This window comes from Megalops cyprinoides, chromosome 17 (assembly GCF_013368585.1).
Source record: "Megalops cyprinoides isolate fMegCyp1 chromosome 17, fMegCyp1.pri, whole genome shotgun sequence".
In the NCBI taxonomy this organism is placed as follows: domain Eukaryota; kingdom Metazoa; phylum Chordata; class Actinopteri; order Elopiformes; family Megalopidae; genus Megalops; species Megalops cyprinoides.
Genome location: NC_050599.1, coordinates 1,031,318 through 1,049,003, shown reverse-complemented (window position 1 = coordinate 1,049,003; position 17,686 = coordinate 1,031,318). Strand labels below are relative to the sequence as shown.

Here is a 17,686-nt window from a genome sequence, read left to right as displayed (position 1 = left end):
CGCACTGAGGCTGCTCCAGTGCTCTGTGCGTGTGCTTCAGTACCAGGAGCTGTCCACTGAGAGCCGCCCTTCCAGGCCCTGGCTGCGGTTTAACCCCCCGTTCTGGAGCCCTGGTGTGGGAGAAACTCTCTGCCAGAGCCCCCAAAAACAGCCTCCTGTGCAGCCGAGCAAAGAGGGAAACGCACCCTCAGAGGGAAACACTCATATTCATCGGTTTGTCTCATTACCTCATCATTTGATTTAGTTGCCTTGGAAATGCATGCTTTTTCTAGCACATCTGAAGGTCTACTGCTGTAACCACTGGCCCGACTAATCAAACTAGCAAAACAGATACGCAACAAAAACCACCAGATTTGCTTTCTTTTTCTTTGTTCATAGCTTTTCCACACCACTGACAACTAACAGTGATGTAACTAAAATTAACTAAGACTGAAGTGACCTTGATACTCCTTGTGCTGTCATCTAGCATTCCAGCACACATTTAACTTTTAAACTTTTTTACCTTTTCTTTCCTGGTAATTATCATGGAATGCCATTTACCTCACTTTAGTATTAACATATCTTATTCAAAGACATATGTTCAGACACATATAACATTTCAAAAAGATTTCACATGAAGAATCATGGGCCCAGTAAATTTCCTGTATATTGTAAGTTTTTCATTTTAATTAAAAGAGCTCTTTTTTCACCCTTTTTATTTCCGCTTATAATTCATTAGAGTTTAGCAGCAGTCATTACTTTACAAATTAATAATCCCATGAATAAAAAATTATGATTTCAGATCTTCCTCAGAGAGGGTTAAAATAATATATCCTGCATTGTGTGATGAACACTCGTGGCTCATCCAGCTGTCCTTTACCATTCCCAGGGACTTAAACACCAAGACAAGAAAAAAAAATTTAAGAAGCAAAGCATGGACAGCATCAGGAGCTCTAAACACGGTAAACTGTAAGCAAGGTAAACTGTAAGCACAGTGGCCACACACACACACACACACGCGTACACACACACATGCACACATACGCGCACACACACACACACACATGCACACATACGCGCACACACACACACACACACACATGCGTACACACACACATGCACACACACACACGCGTACACACACACATGCACACATACGCGCACACACACACTGTTCCCAAGACTGGCAAGCCTGAGGGGGGATGCTGATGCTGTGAGCAGACTGTCTGCAGCTCTGAATTAATGTAGGAGAGGGAGAGAGAGGAAGAGAGGCAGGGAGAGAGGGAGTGTGAGAGAGAGAGAGAGAGAGAGAGAGAGGGAGAGAAGGAGTGTGAGAGAGACAGAGAGAGAGAGAGAGAGAGAGAGGAGAGACAGAGATAGAGGGAGAGAGAGACAGAGAGAGGCAGAGAGAGACAGAGAGAGGCAGAGAGAGAGGGAGAGAGTCAGAGAGAGAGAGAGGCAGAGAGAGAGAGAGAGAGAGAGAGAGAGAGAGAGAGGAGAGACAGATAGAGGGAGAGAGAGAGAGAGGAGAGACAGAGATAGAGGGAGAGAGAGAGAGAGGAGAGACAGAGATAGAGGGAGAGAGAGGAAGAGAGACAGAGACAGAGGGAGAGAGAGGGAGGTGGGAACGTTCCCTTGGCCTGCCTGCCTCCCCTCCCTTCCCTGCCAGCTGAACATCAGCGTTCTGCAACAGGCTCGGCTGTGGTCTGTGTGGGTCGGCGGAGGCCCTGGTTTCGGCTGCGGGTGCGAGAGGTGGCAGGGAGCGCTCCGTGTGCCGGTCTCTCCTCTGCTGCAGTGTCCCGGCGTCACCAGCCGCTTGCTCGCCCGCCCGCTCGCCCGCCCAGTGGAGCTCACAGCGCAGCTCACAGCACGCATTCCACACGCAAACCCTGCCTCCCGTGCCCCCGTCTGCCAGCCTCCCCCCCACCCCCCCACCACTCTGCAGCCGCGACGTCTCCAGAGAGGCAGAGAGAGAGAGAGAGAGAGAGAGAGCGAGAGCGAGAGCGAGAGGGAGGGAGGCAGAGAGAGGGAGAGAGCGAGGGAGGGAGGCAGGCAGAGAGAAGGAGAGGGAGACCATTAGCAGATTTACAAACAGTGGCAGAGCAGAGCTGAGCAGAGAGAGAGCTGAGGAGTCCCTGTTTCACCAGGTTTCATCACAGTCTTTGTGCACGGCAGGACCGGGAGGTGAGTGCACCTTTTCCTCTGCACTGCCTGGCTGTGCGTCTCTCTCTGACAGCAGCCTACTTTAGCTGCACATCTGCAAGCTGTGCTGTATCTCAGACTCTTCCAGCGGGAGGCGGGGGGTTAAATCTAACAATTGGGGGGGGTGGTTTCGAGTGATATTTTGCTCCCGATGTATAAGCGTAGCGTTACTTTGTTTCTTCAGTTTCAAACACTGGTGAAGAGCAGACAACCCAAATCCGCACGGTTCGCATCCGCAGTTTGCTTTATTGTCAGTTTGCTGGTTCTTTGCAGCAGTAGACAGAGAGTCCTGTGCTGCCTTTGTCTTAGAATAAGCTGCTTTATATGAGGCAGGGAAGGGTCACTGCAGCTGAATGCAAACACTTTCCTCTCTGGAGTGGGCTAACTCCGCTTAGAACCGCGTGAGAGATGAATGTCATGATCTGAGAGGGGTGTTCTGCACTGAGCCTCCTCTCTGCTGTCACTCTGCATCGCCGTACGGCCAGACATGATGGATAGGCTACCTGTGTCACTGTGGCTCTCCACAGCCCTGAAGACTCGCACCGAACTCTCAACTTTCAGAATGTTCACTGTCTGTTATTACTGAGATATTCATACCCAAAGCCTCAAAACTTTAACTCTCAGGAACACATCATGATTATGTAAACAGAGACTGTTTTGCTGTGTTTTTATTAGAATGCTTTAGATACAGTTTTATTGATTTGAAAATGCAAGAAATCTGATTTTTGGTATGTTTTACATGTTCCCATTTTAGGTAATATATAAATAGATTTGCATATTTTTTTCCACTCATTTAATTTCCCTGTATAACAATTTCACTTATTTTTCATTTTATTTCATGTTTGCATGATGTTATTTAGCATTTTGGAATAAATACAAATAATTAACATAAAATGAAATATACAATAGCTGTGGCCTCACATGTAAGAGGAGTTCAAATACTTCATCATGTGAGTCCGTCCAGAGGTGAGGAAACCATCCTGACTGTTGGGGCTGTCCGTTCTGAGCCGTAAACTACGCTGTGGACAATCTTTAAAAATCACTTTGTCCTGCCAGTGAATGGAGGCTTGACTGAACGGAAAGCTAAAGGAGTCCTGCATGCTCGTCACATGATGAATGAAGGTAAAAGAGGGCGAAACCTGTCGTGCTCTCACGCGATTTTCACGAGACCTGATTAAAAGGTGGTGCTGTGCGCGCTGCACGGGGGTTCGGGAGTTTGCCTTTGTCTGGTGCCTCGGGGTGAGTGCGTGTGCGTGTGCGTGTGTGCACGTCTGTAAACGTGCAGACTGAAGTGAGGGATGAGATCCTCACACAGGGCGAGGGGAACCACTTCTGCTTAAAGTTAGAAAGATTTTTTTTTTAAAAAGTTAATTTTAGACTTAATTGCTTCTGTGTGTATATATACTTTCAATCAAGTCTTGTTTTCATTGACAAAATAAATAAATAAATGATCGTTTTTAATTACCAAAACAATCACAGGCATTCTAATCAAATGTGTAAATTATGTTATAAAATACTTATGTTCAATGACAAGTCAAAACTGCAATGAAGTTTAAAATTCACAACATTTTACAGCCCGTTATAATTTAGTTGATGTTCTTAATTCAACAAGCTAGCTACATGACTTCTCTTTCAACACAATAGCTTGTTCACACAGCTTAATTACTGGCATTGCTCACTCTGATTGGCTGAAAATGATAGAAATTAGATGTTTCAACTGTCTGAGCTTTGTGATACTGACATTAGTCTACAGTTAAAGGTAAAAATGGAATCCCTTCAAACCAAGTCAGTAAGCTATAAAGTGTTAAATATGATATGAATACTAGCACTAACTGATCTAAATTCGAACTCATCCAAAGAGTTTTAACTGCATGGCTTTTGTTCCAACTGCGCAAGTTCAGCATTGAGCTCATAAAGAAATTGATGTGACAGGGAAATCGCATAAATACTGAGGAAATTTAGGATGCAACCCTACACATCAGTATGTACGTTAGATGAAGATGTCTAGTCAATAAAAGACCCTCCTCATCATCGTCCTCAATACAAGTCTCCTTCCTCCTGTTCCCTGAGCTTCAGTGAAAGTCACTGCTTGTCTCAAATCTGAAGATGTCATTTTTTGATAAGATTGATCAAAAAGTAATATTAGGAGTTAAGACGAACAAGACATGAAATTAGCAAAAATCATAAAGTAACCGGCTCATCCATCCCGGTCACCTCTCCCCCCCCTCCGGCCAGGGCTCTCATGTGGTTTTTTTCACAGGATACCCTGAGACGCGTCTGTGTAGCAGTAACATACACAGCACTGGCAGGGTAATGCAGCCACACAGTGATGGAGCACAGACAGCATGTGTGCAGTTTGGAGAGCACTCTGTTAAAGATGCATGAGCAGCACTGACGACCAGGCTGCTCTTTCTCCGTGAATATTCTGCTATAACGTGCTGTAGTGTGCTTGACCTGCACTGGAAAAAGAGTGTGAATTTGAGGGAGACCCACCCTACACTGTCTGAATGGGATCCCCTCTCTCTCCCCTCTGTGAGGAATTCTCTCAGTTCGGTCGTGACAGACCGGCTATGACTGATGAGCTAAATATAGCCCGCCCACTGGAGGCAGTGGCGGTTGGGGGGGGGCACGGTTTGGGGGAACGGGCAGCTGTGTGTAGCCAGGCAGTAGTGCGTGGGTATTAAAGTTACATTTTACTCCCCAGTCAGAGACACACACATCATGGGAGATTGTGTGATATCCTACGTTTCATCTCACCTTATAACATTTTGATACTACGAAATCCAGATAATCAAAATCTTAATACTTATTAAGTTATAACCGAAGCTTGGAGTATGTCTTTGCATGAAATATGTAAACTGTGTGGTGATTTTGTGGGTGCTCTGGTGGCCTCGCTCATTAGCCGTGTATCAGGCCTAACGACGCAGTGACACCCGCACTCCTGATTGAGCTAACGCATCGAGGCCAGGGCGTCACACGCAGCGGGTGAGTCATCAGCTCAATCAGCACACAGTTAGCCTCTCTGCAGAATTCAAGGCCTGTCTGATTGACACTCTGATTGGCTCAGTCTTCAACCTCTCCCTCCTTGAGCACTTCCTGTGAATCCTTTGACATTGAACAGGGAGCACTTCCTGTGAATCCTTTGGCTTGATTGTCTGCCAGCCAACAAAAAACACTGATTGGAAGGTCTGGGACAATGCTTCTGGGTCTGTTGTATAGCCGTAGTACTTTCCACTTGAAAAAACTAAATAAAACCCGCCCAATAACAGCTTGTTCATAAAACATGCTCAAGAGAGAAGTATTCACCTTCACCAGATACCTGTGCCAACAAATACTGCTAACCTTGTTAGCACCAGCCATGTCATGACTCAGAACAGTCCTTACAGACACGTGGACACTTTTGAAGTGAGCACCACATTACCTGTGTGGCTGGGTGTTCCGTGATGAGCAAAGCCACGCCTTCCTTTAAAAACATGGCAGACACCATGCCCTGCCACTCTCTGCAGGTACAGGCAGTCTCTGCCTATCAGAGAGGAACACAGGTGCAGTCTCTGCCTATCAGAGAGGAACACAGGTGCAGTCTCTGCCTATCAGAGAGGAACTCAGGTGCAGTCTCTGCCTATCAGAGAGGAACACAGGTGTCACTGGATATGCATACAGCTGGCTGAGCAGGACAGTGACGCATGACTCGGAAACGAGATGAGCAGGTCCTAGGAGGCAGACCCAGGAAGGGCAGGAATGACAGCATCTGATGACAGCCTTATGATAACAGTAGCCATAATCACTCAATAAAAGTACAGTTCTGATGCTGCTGGAGTTTCAAGCTCCCAACCCCCCACAATGGCAGTGACCATGGCAACCTACCTGTTGTTCTCAGAACAGTGATACTCCTCTAATGTTCCTGAGAAAGATTGGGATTGGGATGATGGGGAGGAGCATGGTGATGTTGGTGACCGCTGTGTCGCCTCTCCAGTCGCCTTCACTGAGAACATGAGTATATAGTGACATCACCAGGCGGGGGGAAGGTAGAAGGTGAAGGGTTTTTACCTGGGGACATCGTCCGTCCTTACTCAGTGTACAGCAACAGTGGTATTCCATGGCAGAATGGTTTGAAAGGGAAGTAGCTACTCAGTGAGACTACGAGTTTGCTTGTCAGGCTCTTCAATACAAAACCAGGCAATCAGTAACTGGTAATGGATGGTCTGCAAGCCAACACCAAACAATGTGATTGCTTTCTCAACAAGTGTAACCAGCTAGCCAGTCCACTAGCTAGGTACTAATGTTAGCTCCTTGTTATAAGTTAGCTAGCTGGTTAAGAAGTCATTTTAACTAGTTAGCAAATTGTTATATCCATAGGTAGCCAGTTATATAGCCGGCTATTTAGCTATGTATTTCGCTAGCTAGCAAGTTATTTTAACCACATAACTAATTTTTATATAGCCAGGCAATTAGATAAATAGTTAGCTGTTCAGCGTGCTGTAATAGGTGCTTATATACTTCCATTTATAGCAAGCTATAGTACAGGCAGGTAGATGTTTTATTTCTAAAATTAGACGTGCAGAATGTTACACTTGGATGATGGATTAGTGTATATTATAGATTATAACTATGATTTATAATGATGGTGGAAAACATTAATGGCCCCATGCACTGCTGTTTCCCTTTACACCACGGAGTGTCTGCCTTGTTTTCTTTGGACATCGCTGCATGTTTAAGCCACTGTCCGCAGAGCAGACAGTTACGGGTCATCAGTTTCGCCCATGGTGAGAAGTTGTTTCTTTCACAGACTCATCCGGTGGGGGTGCAACCTGGACTCACTCAATGCAACGGGCAGCACCTTCAGAAAGGGACTCAAGAGACGTGTGGGGCCTGCCGTTACTTTAACTGACCTGAGCCCATGGCTAGCTGATGAAGGAAATATATTTTCACTTTTGAAAAGCATTTTTCAAAGTGATTTTCTTCTTCATGTATTTATGGTAGAAGTGATAATGAACTCTCACAGGCTCCCTGGTAGATTCGGTAAACCCCGCAGTCTGGTTTTGAGGGAAAGGAGGGTGTGATACAGCAAATATTTGCAGTTCTGCTCTGGAAGAGAAAGTGTGACCTTGACTGGGTTTGTAGAAGCTCCTCATCAATCTGGCATGTGGAGGTCATGAAAACAGACAGACTCCCAGTCCAAACAGAGACCCGCTGCCTGCATTTGGCCCAAAGAGAGACCCGCTGCCTGCATTTGGCCCAAACAGAGACCCGAGGCCTGAATTTGGCCCAAACAGAGACCCGAGGCCTGCATTTGGCCCAAACAGAGACCCGAGGCCTGCATTTGGCCCAAAGGTATCCGCATTAACAGAAAGGAAGAATCTCACAAATTTCAGCCCATGCAAGAATTTAGCAGAGGAAAAAGAATGGCAGATTTTTTTTTTTTTTAAATGAAAACACGACCTGGCTCCATATTCATTTACTGCAGCTTTATTAAATATCAATCTGTTCTTTTGAAATGAACTTTAATTGAAATCCAGTGTATTTTAATGACCTGGTAGAATGTGAGTCTGTGGTGTGGTTGAATGGAACAATGCCATGATGTGTCACTAAATTACAATACATGGGTGGTATATGAGCAAGCAAGGGGAAAGAGTAGTGCAATCCTATTGTATCACTCAGAGGGTGGTTGAAGGGACAGACGAGTTTTGATTGGCTGAAACTACCTTTATTTCTGAATAACAGGTGACAAAAATGTGGTGCACAATAAAGTAAAACGGGAAAAAAAGAGTGAAAGAGAGTAAGTACAGCTTGGATAAAAGGAAAAGCAAAGTGGGTATTATTAAGTACAGATTCAGAGAGAGGAAGAGAGGAAAATGAAGAGTTTGGAAATAGTCTTTGATAGAAAAGACTGCTTAACTTTGTTGACTCTTTCCCCAGCCAGACACTGTTCCATCCTGGGCCTCCTACCGTCTGACTCTGCAGGTCACATGTCAGACGCCATGGTTACAGTTAGCCTTAGCGGAGGTGCAAAACACACAGGTTTCATCAAACACCATACAATACAGCTGTCCCTTAGCGCTTCTGAGGATCCTAATTCGTCCAATTGTCAATTAGCTCAACACTGTATACTCTGGCTAATTTAATGAGTAGTATGGTGCCTACCAACAGGGCAAACATTATTATTGAAACTGTCTCATAACCAATGAACACGGAAGTGAATGGGATCATTTACACTTAATGCACATGGAAAGAGGCATCTGCAAGCCAATAAAATCAAACTTTCAAATAAACAGTCTCCCAAGCCCCAAGTCCTACACTATCATATCATGGAAATAATAAAAATAACAATTTAAAAAAATCCCAATAGACTATCAGGGCCAGCAGGCCAGACTCTGAAGGTAGTCAGTGTTGCTCTGAATTTACAGGGATGGTGAACCAAGGCTGGGTCGTCTGGACATTACCTCCTCCCTCAGTTTTTCTTAACATCTTTTGACTTCCCTGAAAGATTCCTTTGATTCTTTGCTTTATTTGATGAGTTCACAGCACACTGATATTTTTACTGCCCCGGAAAATCGCTATAACGTGATCTGACATGACCCCGCGGTCTGACAGGCTCGAGATGCTGGCGTTTTGAATCTCACAGACCGTGAGCCTCCTCTACCCTGAGCTTGCACGCCTGTCGCGTCTGCAGACTTTGTTCCAGCGGGGCACTTATCCACCTTATAAAACTAATCTTTTCCTTGATTGACCCAATTTAGCTTCCCTCACAGTTCTGAGAGTAGGAGTGATTCACAAAGAGCTGGGAGTGCGGCTGGACTGCAGACCCCCCCACCCAGCTCAGGGGTGGGGCGCATACAGCCAGCGTTACAGGTGCTCCAGGTGGCGGGTATTTCTGTTGGTACAGCAGTCTGTTTGATGCACTGCGTCCAGCTTTAACCACATACCGCTAATCCACACAGACACATCAAACCACAGGAAGAAAGACAGAGACAGTCTGGCAACAATGGCTCCCTTGTTGACTGTGTGCCTGGGTATGTGGTCTTCTTTTTAGTGCATGGAGTGTGAAGTCCCAGGACTGACCAGGCCAGTGCAGGCTAGCTATTGATCTGCTCAATCCCTTTTTGTATCCTCCGCATTGATAGATGGGTACAGTCTGACATTTCTCAGAGAAACAAATTTACAGTCAATACTCATTTCAGGGCTGGTTCAAAGAAATTTCAGTGATGCGGGCTGAGAGAAAAGCTCCATTCTCAGAGTAACCCCAGGACCAGCTTTCTCTGGATAGTGCATAACAATGGAATCTCTCCTTTCGTCCAAACAACTCCTGAAACCACCGTCTAAAAAAACTGCAATTTTTTGTTATAGACGTACAGAAGAATCACCCTTCATAAAAGATTAAATTGCTTTTGAAATGTTTCATTTTCCTAGAAATACTTGCATATGTGCATAACCACAGTTGTCTGACTCTTTTTGGAAAGAAAATATTCAGGCTAACTGAGAAGAACTCATGCAGGATTGGGAGAATTAACTCTTTCTCTTCTGAGAGGGAACAAATGGAGTGACTGACTTTGACACATGCATGCAATCATAAAAATGAAATAGTTTTGGGTTAGTACCCTGCCGAGGACATGGAGGGATGAGAGTGTTTGACCTTGTTAGCAGCTTTCAGGTTCATATTGAGCCCTGACATGATAGCATACAGTGACAGTGAACCTCCAACCAACAGCCTATTGATACGAAATTCATTTTATTCAGTGTGAGACATTATGGTGGTTGCGCTAATTTAGCTTTTAGGTTTTTGCTGGCCAACTGTGTATCAGTGTAACTAAAGGTCCCCCAAAGAATGAGACACACCAACAAACTGAAAAACAGGGTGGGTTCAGCTGCGTGGCTCCCTGGGGTTGTGTATTTGTATCCAGTATGACATCATAAACCCGTGGACCTGAGGGCCATAGCTGGTCACATGGTTCAGGTCACATGACTGCCCTCCCAGCCCGGGCTGCAGCAGGTGCAGCTATCGGCCTAGTTTCAGAGGCTACCTGCTCTCTCACACTCCCAGAGCGCTCTCCCTCTTCTCCATCTGGGCTCTCTCTTTCCCTTTCCCTCTCTCCTCCCCTCCCTCTCTTTCTCTCTCCTCATCCTCGTCTCCGCCTCTCTCCTCTTCCTCTCCTTTCCTCTCCTCTTCTCAGTGTTCTGCTTCTTTGATGGGCCAGCTGAGCTCCCTCTCTCTGATTCAGCTGCCCCGCTGCTCACTGACCCCTGGCAGAGGAACCTGCTCCTCTGAAGGCCCAGACTGGGAAACAGCTCCTTACCTCTGCTGGAGAATATACTGGGCTCTGTAGCTCCACGTGTTCACTGCAGATCACAGATCACAGATCAGTAAGGCCGATTACAGTGAAGCAGATCGGGGATCAGTAACGCCGATCACAGTGAAGCAGATCAGGGATCAGTAAGGCCGTTCGCAGTGAAGCAGATCACAGGTCAGTAAGGCCGATTACAGTGAAGCAGATCGGGGATCAGTAAGGCCGATTACAGTGAAGCAGATCGGGGATCAGTAAGGCCGATCGCAGTGAAGCAGATCGGGGATCAGTAAGGCCGATCGCAGTGAAGCAGATCACAGGGCAGTAAGGCCAATCGCAGTGAAGCAGATCACAGATCAGTAAGGCCGATTACAGTGAAGCAGATCGGGGATCAGTAAGGCCGATCGCAGTGAAGCAGATCACAGGTCAGTAAGGCCGATCGCAGTGAAGCAGATCGGGGATCAGTAAGGCCGATCGCAGTGAAGCAGATCGGGGATCAGTAAGGCCGATCACAGTGAAGCAGATCGGGGATCAGTAAGGCCGATCACAGTGAAGCAGATCGGGGATCAGTAAGGCCGATCGCAGTGAAGCAGATCACAGGTCAGTAAGGCCGATCGCAGTGAAGCAGATCGGGGATCAGTAAAGCTTTGATTTGATTATGTGTTGTGTTGAATTGGCATCTTTTAACAGATGAGAATCCCCCTGTAGCCTTGGTTCCTTCTCGGGTGTTCACTGTGTCTCTTTGTGTCCTGAATGCTTCCTGAGAGAGCATCTCTTGGGTGCTGCAGACCACGTTTCCAGTGTCATGCGCACATACAATGGCTCTGACCTCATTTTTACCTAGGAGACCGTTTTTTGTGTATCGCTGTGCAAACTGACTGAAATTTATTATTATTTTTTTCAGATAGACAACATGATCACTCAGATACAAATGCAATCACTCTTGTCACTCTGTACTGATACAAATCAAATATACAAAAATCCGTTTCCATGACGATGTGAATATGAACAGACGATTTAAGGGCATGAGCAAAGCTATTAGATTGATGGTATTATCGTATGATCAGTCATCTTACATGATACATATCATACATGATACATACTCTTTATACAGAGTAGAACTTTGTCTGTTTGTCTTGAAGACGTGTATATTTCCTCTGCTGTTGTGTTGGGCAAGTATTGCTATTTGTGCTTTCAGAGACACACAGATCAAGCAATAGAATCATCTACAGCACAATCCACTCGCACCTTTTGTCTGTCTGCAAAAGCTACCATCATATATTTATATGTGCATAGATCTGTGTCTTCCTCCCTCTGTCTTTGTCTACCAAATCTTCAGCTGTCTTCATGCTCTGTACACACACAGAAAGTGGCGGATCTGGCATCCTTTCAGCACCATAGATTTGTATCATTCTATTTACCATTTCTGATAGCGCTTTGATGCCATAAGAAATTAGCTTGGCACCATTTCATACGCTGCCCTTGAATACATTTCAAGAGGAAAATAAAGGAAACTTTTCCCCCTTTAAGTAATGTGATCCCCTAAGTGCTTTAAATTGGACACGACGGACAGAGAGAAACATCTCTGCGACAGTGACTGCACTTAGCCGCTCCGCGATCGCATTACCAGGCTGAGTGTTATATTAAGAAACCCAGTCACAGGATTCAAACAAAACAATGCCAGAGGCTCCATTATATTTGTGTTCGTGTCATTATACCCCCTCCTGCTGAGAGCGGCTTCCTTCTCCACGTGGCCTTGCGGTGTCGGGCTGAGCTGGCACACGGGAGAGGGGCCTCTCCCCTGCACAGCACCAGCGCCAGCGGGTCAGGGAGGGAGGTTCGGCCGGATCGGTGGCTGACACAGAGCGATCACAGACCCACCCGTCACCATGGTCAGGAGCTGCACTCCGAACTCCGAACCTGCTGCCGAGGGAGACGACAGCTCTCAGCGGCAGACAGCAAGTCAATGCAGTGATATCAAAGCTGGCTGTTTTTTAAATACATTTTCTGCATCAAAGACGACATGCCTGTATGGAATTCCAACAAGTAAAGGCATATCCATGACTTAACGTACTACAGCCGTGTCATTAGAAAACATTGCTTAGATTTACAGACTGACCACTTGTTTTGCATGTAAGAAATATACTTGGCACATGTTGACATGAGTGTTGGGATAAGGATGTACCCACCATCAAAGGAAGACTGGCTATGTCCAGCTGTCCCACATAATACATGTTTTACTGTAGCCTTAACCTTCTTCTGTCTTCAGGTACATCAAATGAAATATAATTACAAGGTTTGAGTTTTCACGGTATGATCATTTTAACCACTGCTTCAAATATGAACTTATTGTTTGTGTCTCATGCAAGTTTTTAGGGAACATTGTGTTCTGTGCTGTTAAAACTGTATTGGATCTGCATATCATCTTTGCACATAGTTGAAAATATTAGCATCAGTTCATTGGGAAAGAAGTAACAGAGATACATAAGGTATTTCATCGTGTTTCTTAGACAGAGATGGCTGAACAATTAAAACAAGGTCTGCTCAGGGAGTGGATTCAGGGAGATTTTGGAATTTGGTTTTGAATGATATATGATGATATACCAACTATTATCAATTTCTGAAAATCGGGAATTGTGGCGGAAAATTGTGAATGCTTGTCTTCATGCAGACATTTACCAGGAGTTGTAATAAAGAGCACACTTATGAAAATGAACTGCTGTCATTCAGCCTGCCAATCATTCCAAGCCTGTTGCCTGTAACAAATTCAAAGATGACGCTAACAATCCCAAAATGCACCTGTTTTTGCAAATCCTCCCTGATTGGTCCTGGCCCTTGTAGGTTCAGTAATGCAGTATCCAGTGGATACAGTGATGCTGGGTTGCCAAGCTCCTGCCATGGAAACGAGGGCATTGCAGTCTCCTGCTACACCTGGCACCCAATCCAAAGCCCTGCAGTTTATTAGCTCTGTTATCACCTGTGCCCCTGCAGTGAGGCTCCTGATTCACGCTGGAAACGAACAGGTCAGGCTTTTGTCTTGTTCTCGTTGGTTTTCACTTTGGGTGTCAGTGATCTGGGCTCTGGTTTACAGAGTAAAGGTGCCTGAATCACCGTCCTTCACAGTGACAGCCGTGTCCCTCCTGTAGCATAATCACCCCCCTCTCTGCCATTCTTTCACCTTCTGCAGGATATAACAATCACAGTGCCTCAATTTTAACCAGCTATCCCCTCGAGGACAGTGAAAACCTGCATGCTTAAACCTGCATTAAAATGCATGCAGCTTCTTTGGACAGTAAACCTGTAAAACTTACTGTGTTAATCCAGGCGTTTCTCTTTGTCTGTGGGTAACACGTGATGTTTGCGGAGAACAGGAGGGGACTGCTCTCACCCTGTTTGCGTTGGGTCAGCTCTGCATTGCATTGGGTCAGCTCTGCGTTGGGTTGGGTCAGCTCTGCGTTGGGTCAGCTCTGCGTTGGGTTGGGTTGGGTCAGCTCTGCGTTGGGTTGGGTCAGCTCTGCGTTGGGTTGGGTCAGCTCTGCGTTGGGTCAGCTCTGCGTTGGGTTGGGTTGGGTCAGCTCTGCGTTGGGTCAGCTCTGCGTTGGGTTGGGTCAGCTCTGCGTTGGGTTGGGTTGGGTCAGCTCAGCGTTGGGTTGGGTTGGGTCAGCTCTGCGTTGGGTTGGGTTGGGTCAGCTCAGCGTTGGGTTGGGTTGGGTCAGCTCTGCGTTGGGTTGGGTTCGGTCAGCTCTGCGTTGGGTTGGGTCAGCTCTGCGTTGGGTTGGGTTGGGTCAGCTCTGCGTTGGGTTGGGTCAGCTCTGCGTTGGGTTGGGTCAGCTCAGCCTTGGGTTGGGTTGGGTCAGCTCTGCGTTGGGTTGGGTTGGGTCAGCTCTGCGTTGGGTTGGGTCAGCTCTGCGTTGGGTTGGGTTGGGTCAGCTCTGCGTTGGGTTGGGTTGGGTCAGCTCTGCGTTGGGTTGGGTCAGCTCTGCGTTGGGTTGGGTTGGGTCAGCTCAGCGTTGGGTTGGGTTGGGTCAGCTCTGCGTTGGGTCAGCTCTGCGTTGGGTTGGGTCAGCTCTGCGTTGGGTTGGGTTGGGTCAGCTCAGCGTTGGGTTGGGTTGGGTCAGCTCTGCGTTGGGTTGGGTTGGGTCAGCTCAGCGTTGGGTTGGGTTGGGTCAGCTCTGCGTTGGGTTGGGTTGGGTCAGCTCAGCGTTGGGTTGGGTTGGGTCAGCTCTGCGTTGGGTTGGGTTGGGTCAGCTCTGTGTTGGGTTGGGTTGGTTCAGCTCTGCGTTGGGTTGGGTCAGCTCTGCGTTGGGTTGGGTTGGGTCAGCTCTGCGTTGGGTTGGGTCAGCTCAGCGTTGGGTTGGGTTAGGTCAGCTCTGCGTTGGCGTCTCTCTCCTTTGTTCTGCCGTTGGTGCTCCCGCTGACCTGCTTCACACTCATCTGACGGCGCGTGTGGTACCGAGACCGCGCCAGCGCCTGTGCCCCACGCGCCCGCTGTGCGTTTAATGATCACCTCAACTTACCAGCTGTCCACACATCTCATTCATAATGCATTTCCCCATTTACCGTCAGGTGCCGGCCGCGGTGTTAAATCACACGCGCGTTCCTGAGGCTTCCTCAGCGCTGATGGTTATTCCTGTCTGACAGTGTCTGATAGTTATTATACAGCTCTGTATGCCGCTCCATGTACAGGTGCTCACACATACAGCAAGTCTTTTCTGTTTGCCATTGAGATTTGGTGTGTATTGGTAACTACCGGGAGGTCAGAGGAGTGATTGGGGTGAGTGAGGTGCAGAAAGCAGCTGTAGCAGCGTTTGCAGGTGTAGTGTGGAGGAGTGATTGGGATGTGTGGTGCGGTACCCGGTGCTTGCAGGTGTAGTGTGGAGGAGTGTTTGGGGTGAGTGATTGGGGTGAGTGTGGTGTGGTACCCGGCGCTCGCAGGCTTGCAGGTGTAGTATGGGGGAGTGTTTGGGGTGAGTGTTTGGGGTGAGTGTTTGGGGTGAGTGTGGTGTGGTGCCCGGCGCTCGCAGGTGTAGTGTGGAGGAGTGTTTGGGGTGAGTGTTTGGGGTGTATGTGGTGCGGTGCCCGGCGCTCGCAGGCTTGCAGGTGTAGTGTGGAGGAGTGTTTGGGGTGAGTGTTTGGGGTGTGTGTGGTGCGGTGCCCGGCGCTCGCAGGCTTGCAGCTGTAGTGTGAGCAGGCAGATGAGCTGTGTGCCGCTGATTACCCATGCTGCTGGCAGGTGATAATATTCGCAGAGGCTGATTCTGCGGGAGGGGCCCTGCCTTTCCAGCCAAGTGTGAAGAGGGATTGAAACGGCCGTGGCTGGGAGCCAAAGCGCGGCGGCGTCTGCGTGCGGAGGGGGGGGGGGTTACCTCCCGGAGCAGGAGAGCAGCGGGCCCACGGCTGGCTACAGCTTCATTCATTTCATAGGGCAGTGATGGGAGAGGAGGTCAAGGCAGGGGTGGCACACCACTATTAAACCCCCGAGAGCAACTTCCGTCTGAATCTTCCCTGGAAATTTGGCATCAGCACAAAGGACCAGAGCATTTTTTTTTTATCTTTTAATTTTTTTTTCCAGAGCTCAGTAATTGGACTGCTTAATGGCTCTCGAGAAACCCTCGACACGCATGAAATTATTAACTCCTTCCTGACTGCGGGGCAGAGAACTGAGCCAGCAGTTGGCAGGGAGCAGAAAGGGTTAAATTTGCAACGTGGAGCACTTTGAAAACAAAGCCTCTTCCTCCCCCTGTCAACACAGCGGTAAAAACAAAGCCGCACAGCGTGGATAGCAACAGCACTAACGGGAGAACGAAAGTGTGAAAATCTGAATTTCAATGAACTGCTCGTCTAAGATTTTAGGGATGATCCTCTACATTAGTTCTGAAAATATTCATTCGTGTTTATGTTATTTAGAGGTCTTTTGTAACTGTATGAAAGGTGATGACAAAAGGAGGCAGATGAGAAAATATTCTAAAGCAAAGTCATGATGGAGAGTCATTTTCTCCCTGCAATTACGCAGTGTGACTAGCCTGGCTGCTGCTTCTGATCACTCAGAGAAGAGGTAAAACCCGTGTCTGAAAAAATAAATAATAATAATAATTCATAGCCATGATAACGGCCTCATATGTGAACGAAATCCAGACTGTCCATCTGCATTGTTCCTTACACCTACAGGAAGCGCAGACTGAAAATGCTCTTGATTTATGAGAATTACACATAATTATGCATAATTTTGAACCCCACGCTGCCGGTTACCGTCTGTTCCGCCTGGGCTCAGAATCGGGCAAGGCCATCCTTTGTTTGAAGCAGCTCTAAAAACGTCCTTGACTGCAGAGCTGAGCGTCGATTGTTCCGACTTTCTGCGACAGGTCAAGCCGTGAATGAGGCTGGGAGAAAGGCGAAAAAGGACAGGAAACATTCCATCGGCTGCGTGAGAGGAGAAAAATGCATTCTGCTGATTATGATGATAAACTGGGTTTAACAGTGCACAGGGCCAGAGAGGGCTCCTGCCCAAACAGTGAGAAATCTGAATGGATTGGTGGCAAGCAGAAATATCTGGGGCTGGGGGCAGGGGTGTGTGTGTGTGTATGGGGGGGTCGGGGGTGTGTGTGTGTCTGTGGGAGGCAGGGGGGGCGATACTGGCAGAATGGAATAATTGACTCCCGCTGCGTGGTGCAGGAGAGGAGAATGAATCTCTCTGGGGGGTGCTTGTGTTGGGGGGTGGGGGACGAATCCACAGGCAGACGACCTGCAGCGGGGGGGGGCGCACCAGCAGGATGCTCAGTGTGGAGTGTGGAGAGTCATGTGACATTGAGAAACGTGACCTTAGGGGAGGTAGGGGGCAGGTAGGGGACATGGCAGGGAATTCAGCCGGGCATGCGGACGGCAGCCAGGGCAGCAACAACGGCACTGAGGGTGTTCTAAAGGATGATCTTAAAAATATATGCTCTTTTGTGCCATTTAATGTCTTTGTTGTTCGAGTTGAGTGAGAATGCACTGTTGGAAGCCTTCCTGTGCAATTTCAGATGCATGAAATAGATGCATGAAATAAATAAACACACAAGTAAAAATACAACTCGATTTGTGAAGCAGCTGAACATTGTCTGTTCCTTAGTCACACCCAGAGCTGCTAGGACCAGAGAGGAACCTTTTTAGCTGCAACTGAGTTTTAATTGGATACAACTGATGCCAATCAATACACGTAAGCATACGATTGCAGCGCATCTCTTTGG

At 47.4% G+C, this 17,686-nt stretch overlaps 1 protein-coding gene across 2 annotated transcripts in view; it reads left to right on the top strand.

Annotated features, from left to right (window-relative positions):
* Positions 1-2,016: 2,016 nt before the first annotated feature.
* Positions 2,017-17,686, top strand: part of myt1la (myelin transcription factor 1-like, a) — a 68,010-nt gene continuing 52,340 nt past the window's right edge. For both annotated transcript variants that reach the window (XM_036549569.1, XM_036549567.1), the window contains exon 1: positions 2,017-2,163. The gene's annotated coding sequence lies outside the window, so the exon portion shown is untranslated. The remainder of the gene's footprint in view (positions 2,164-17,686) is intronic.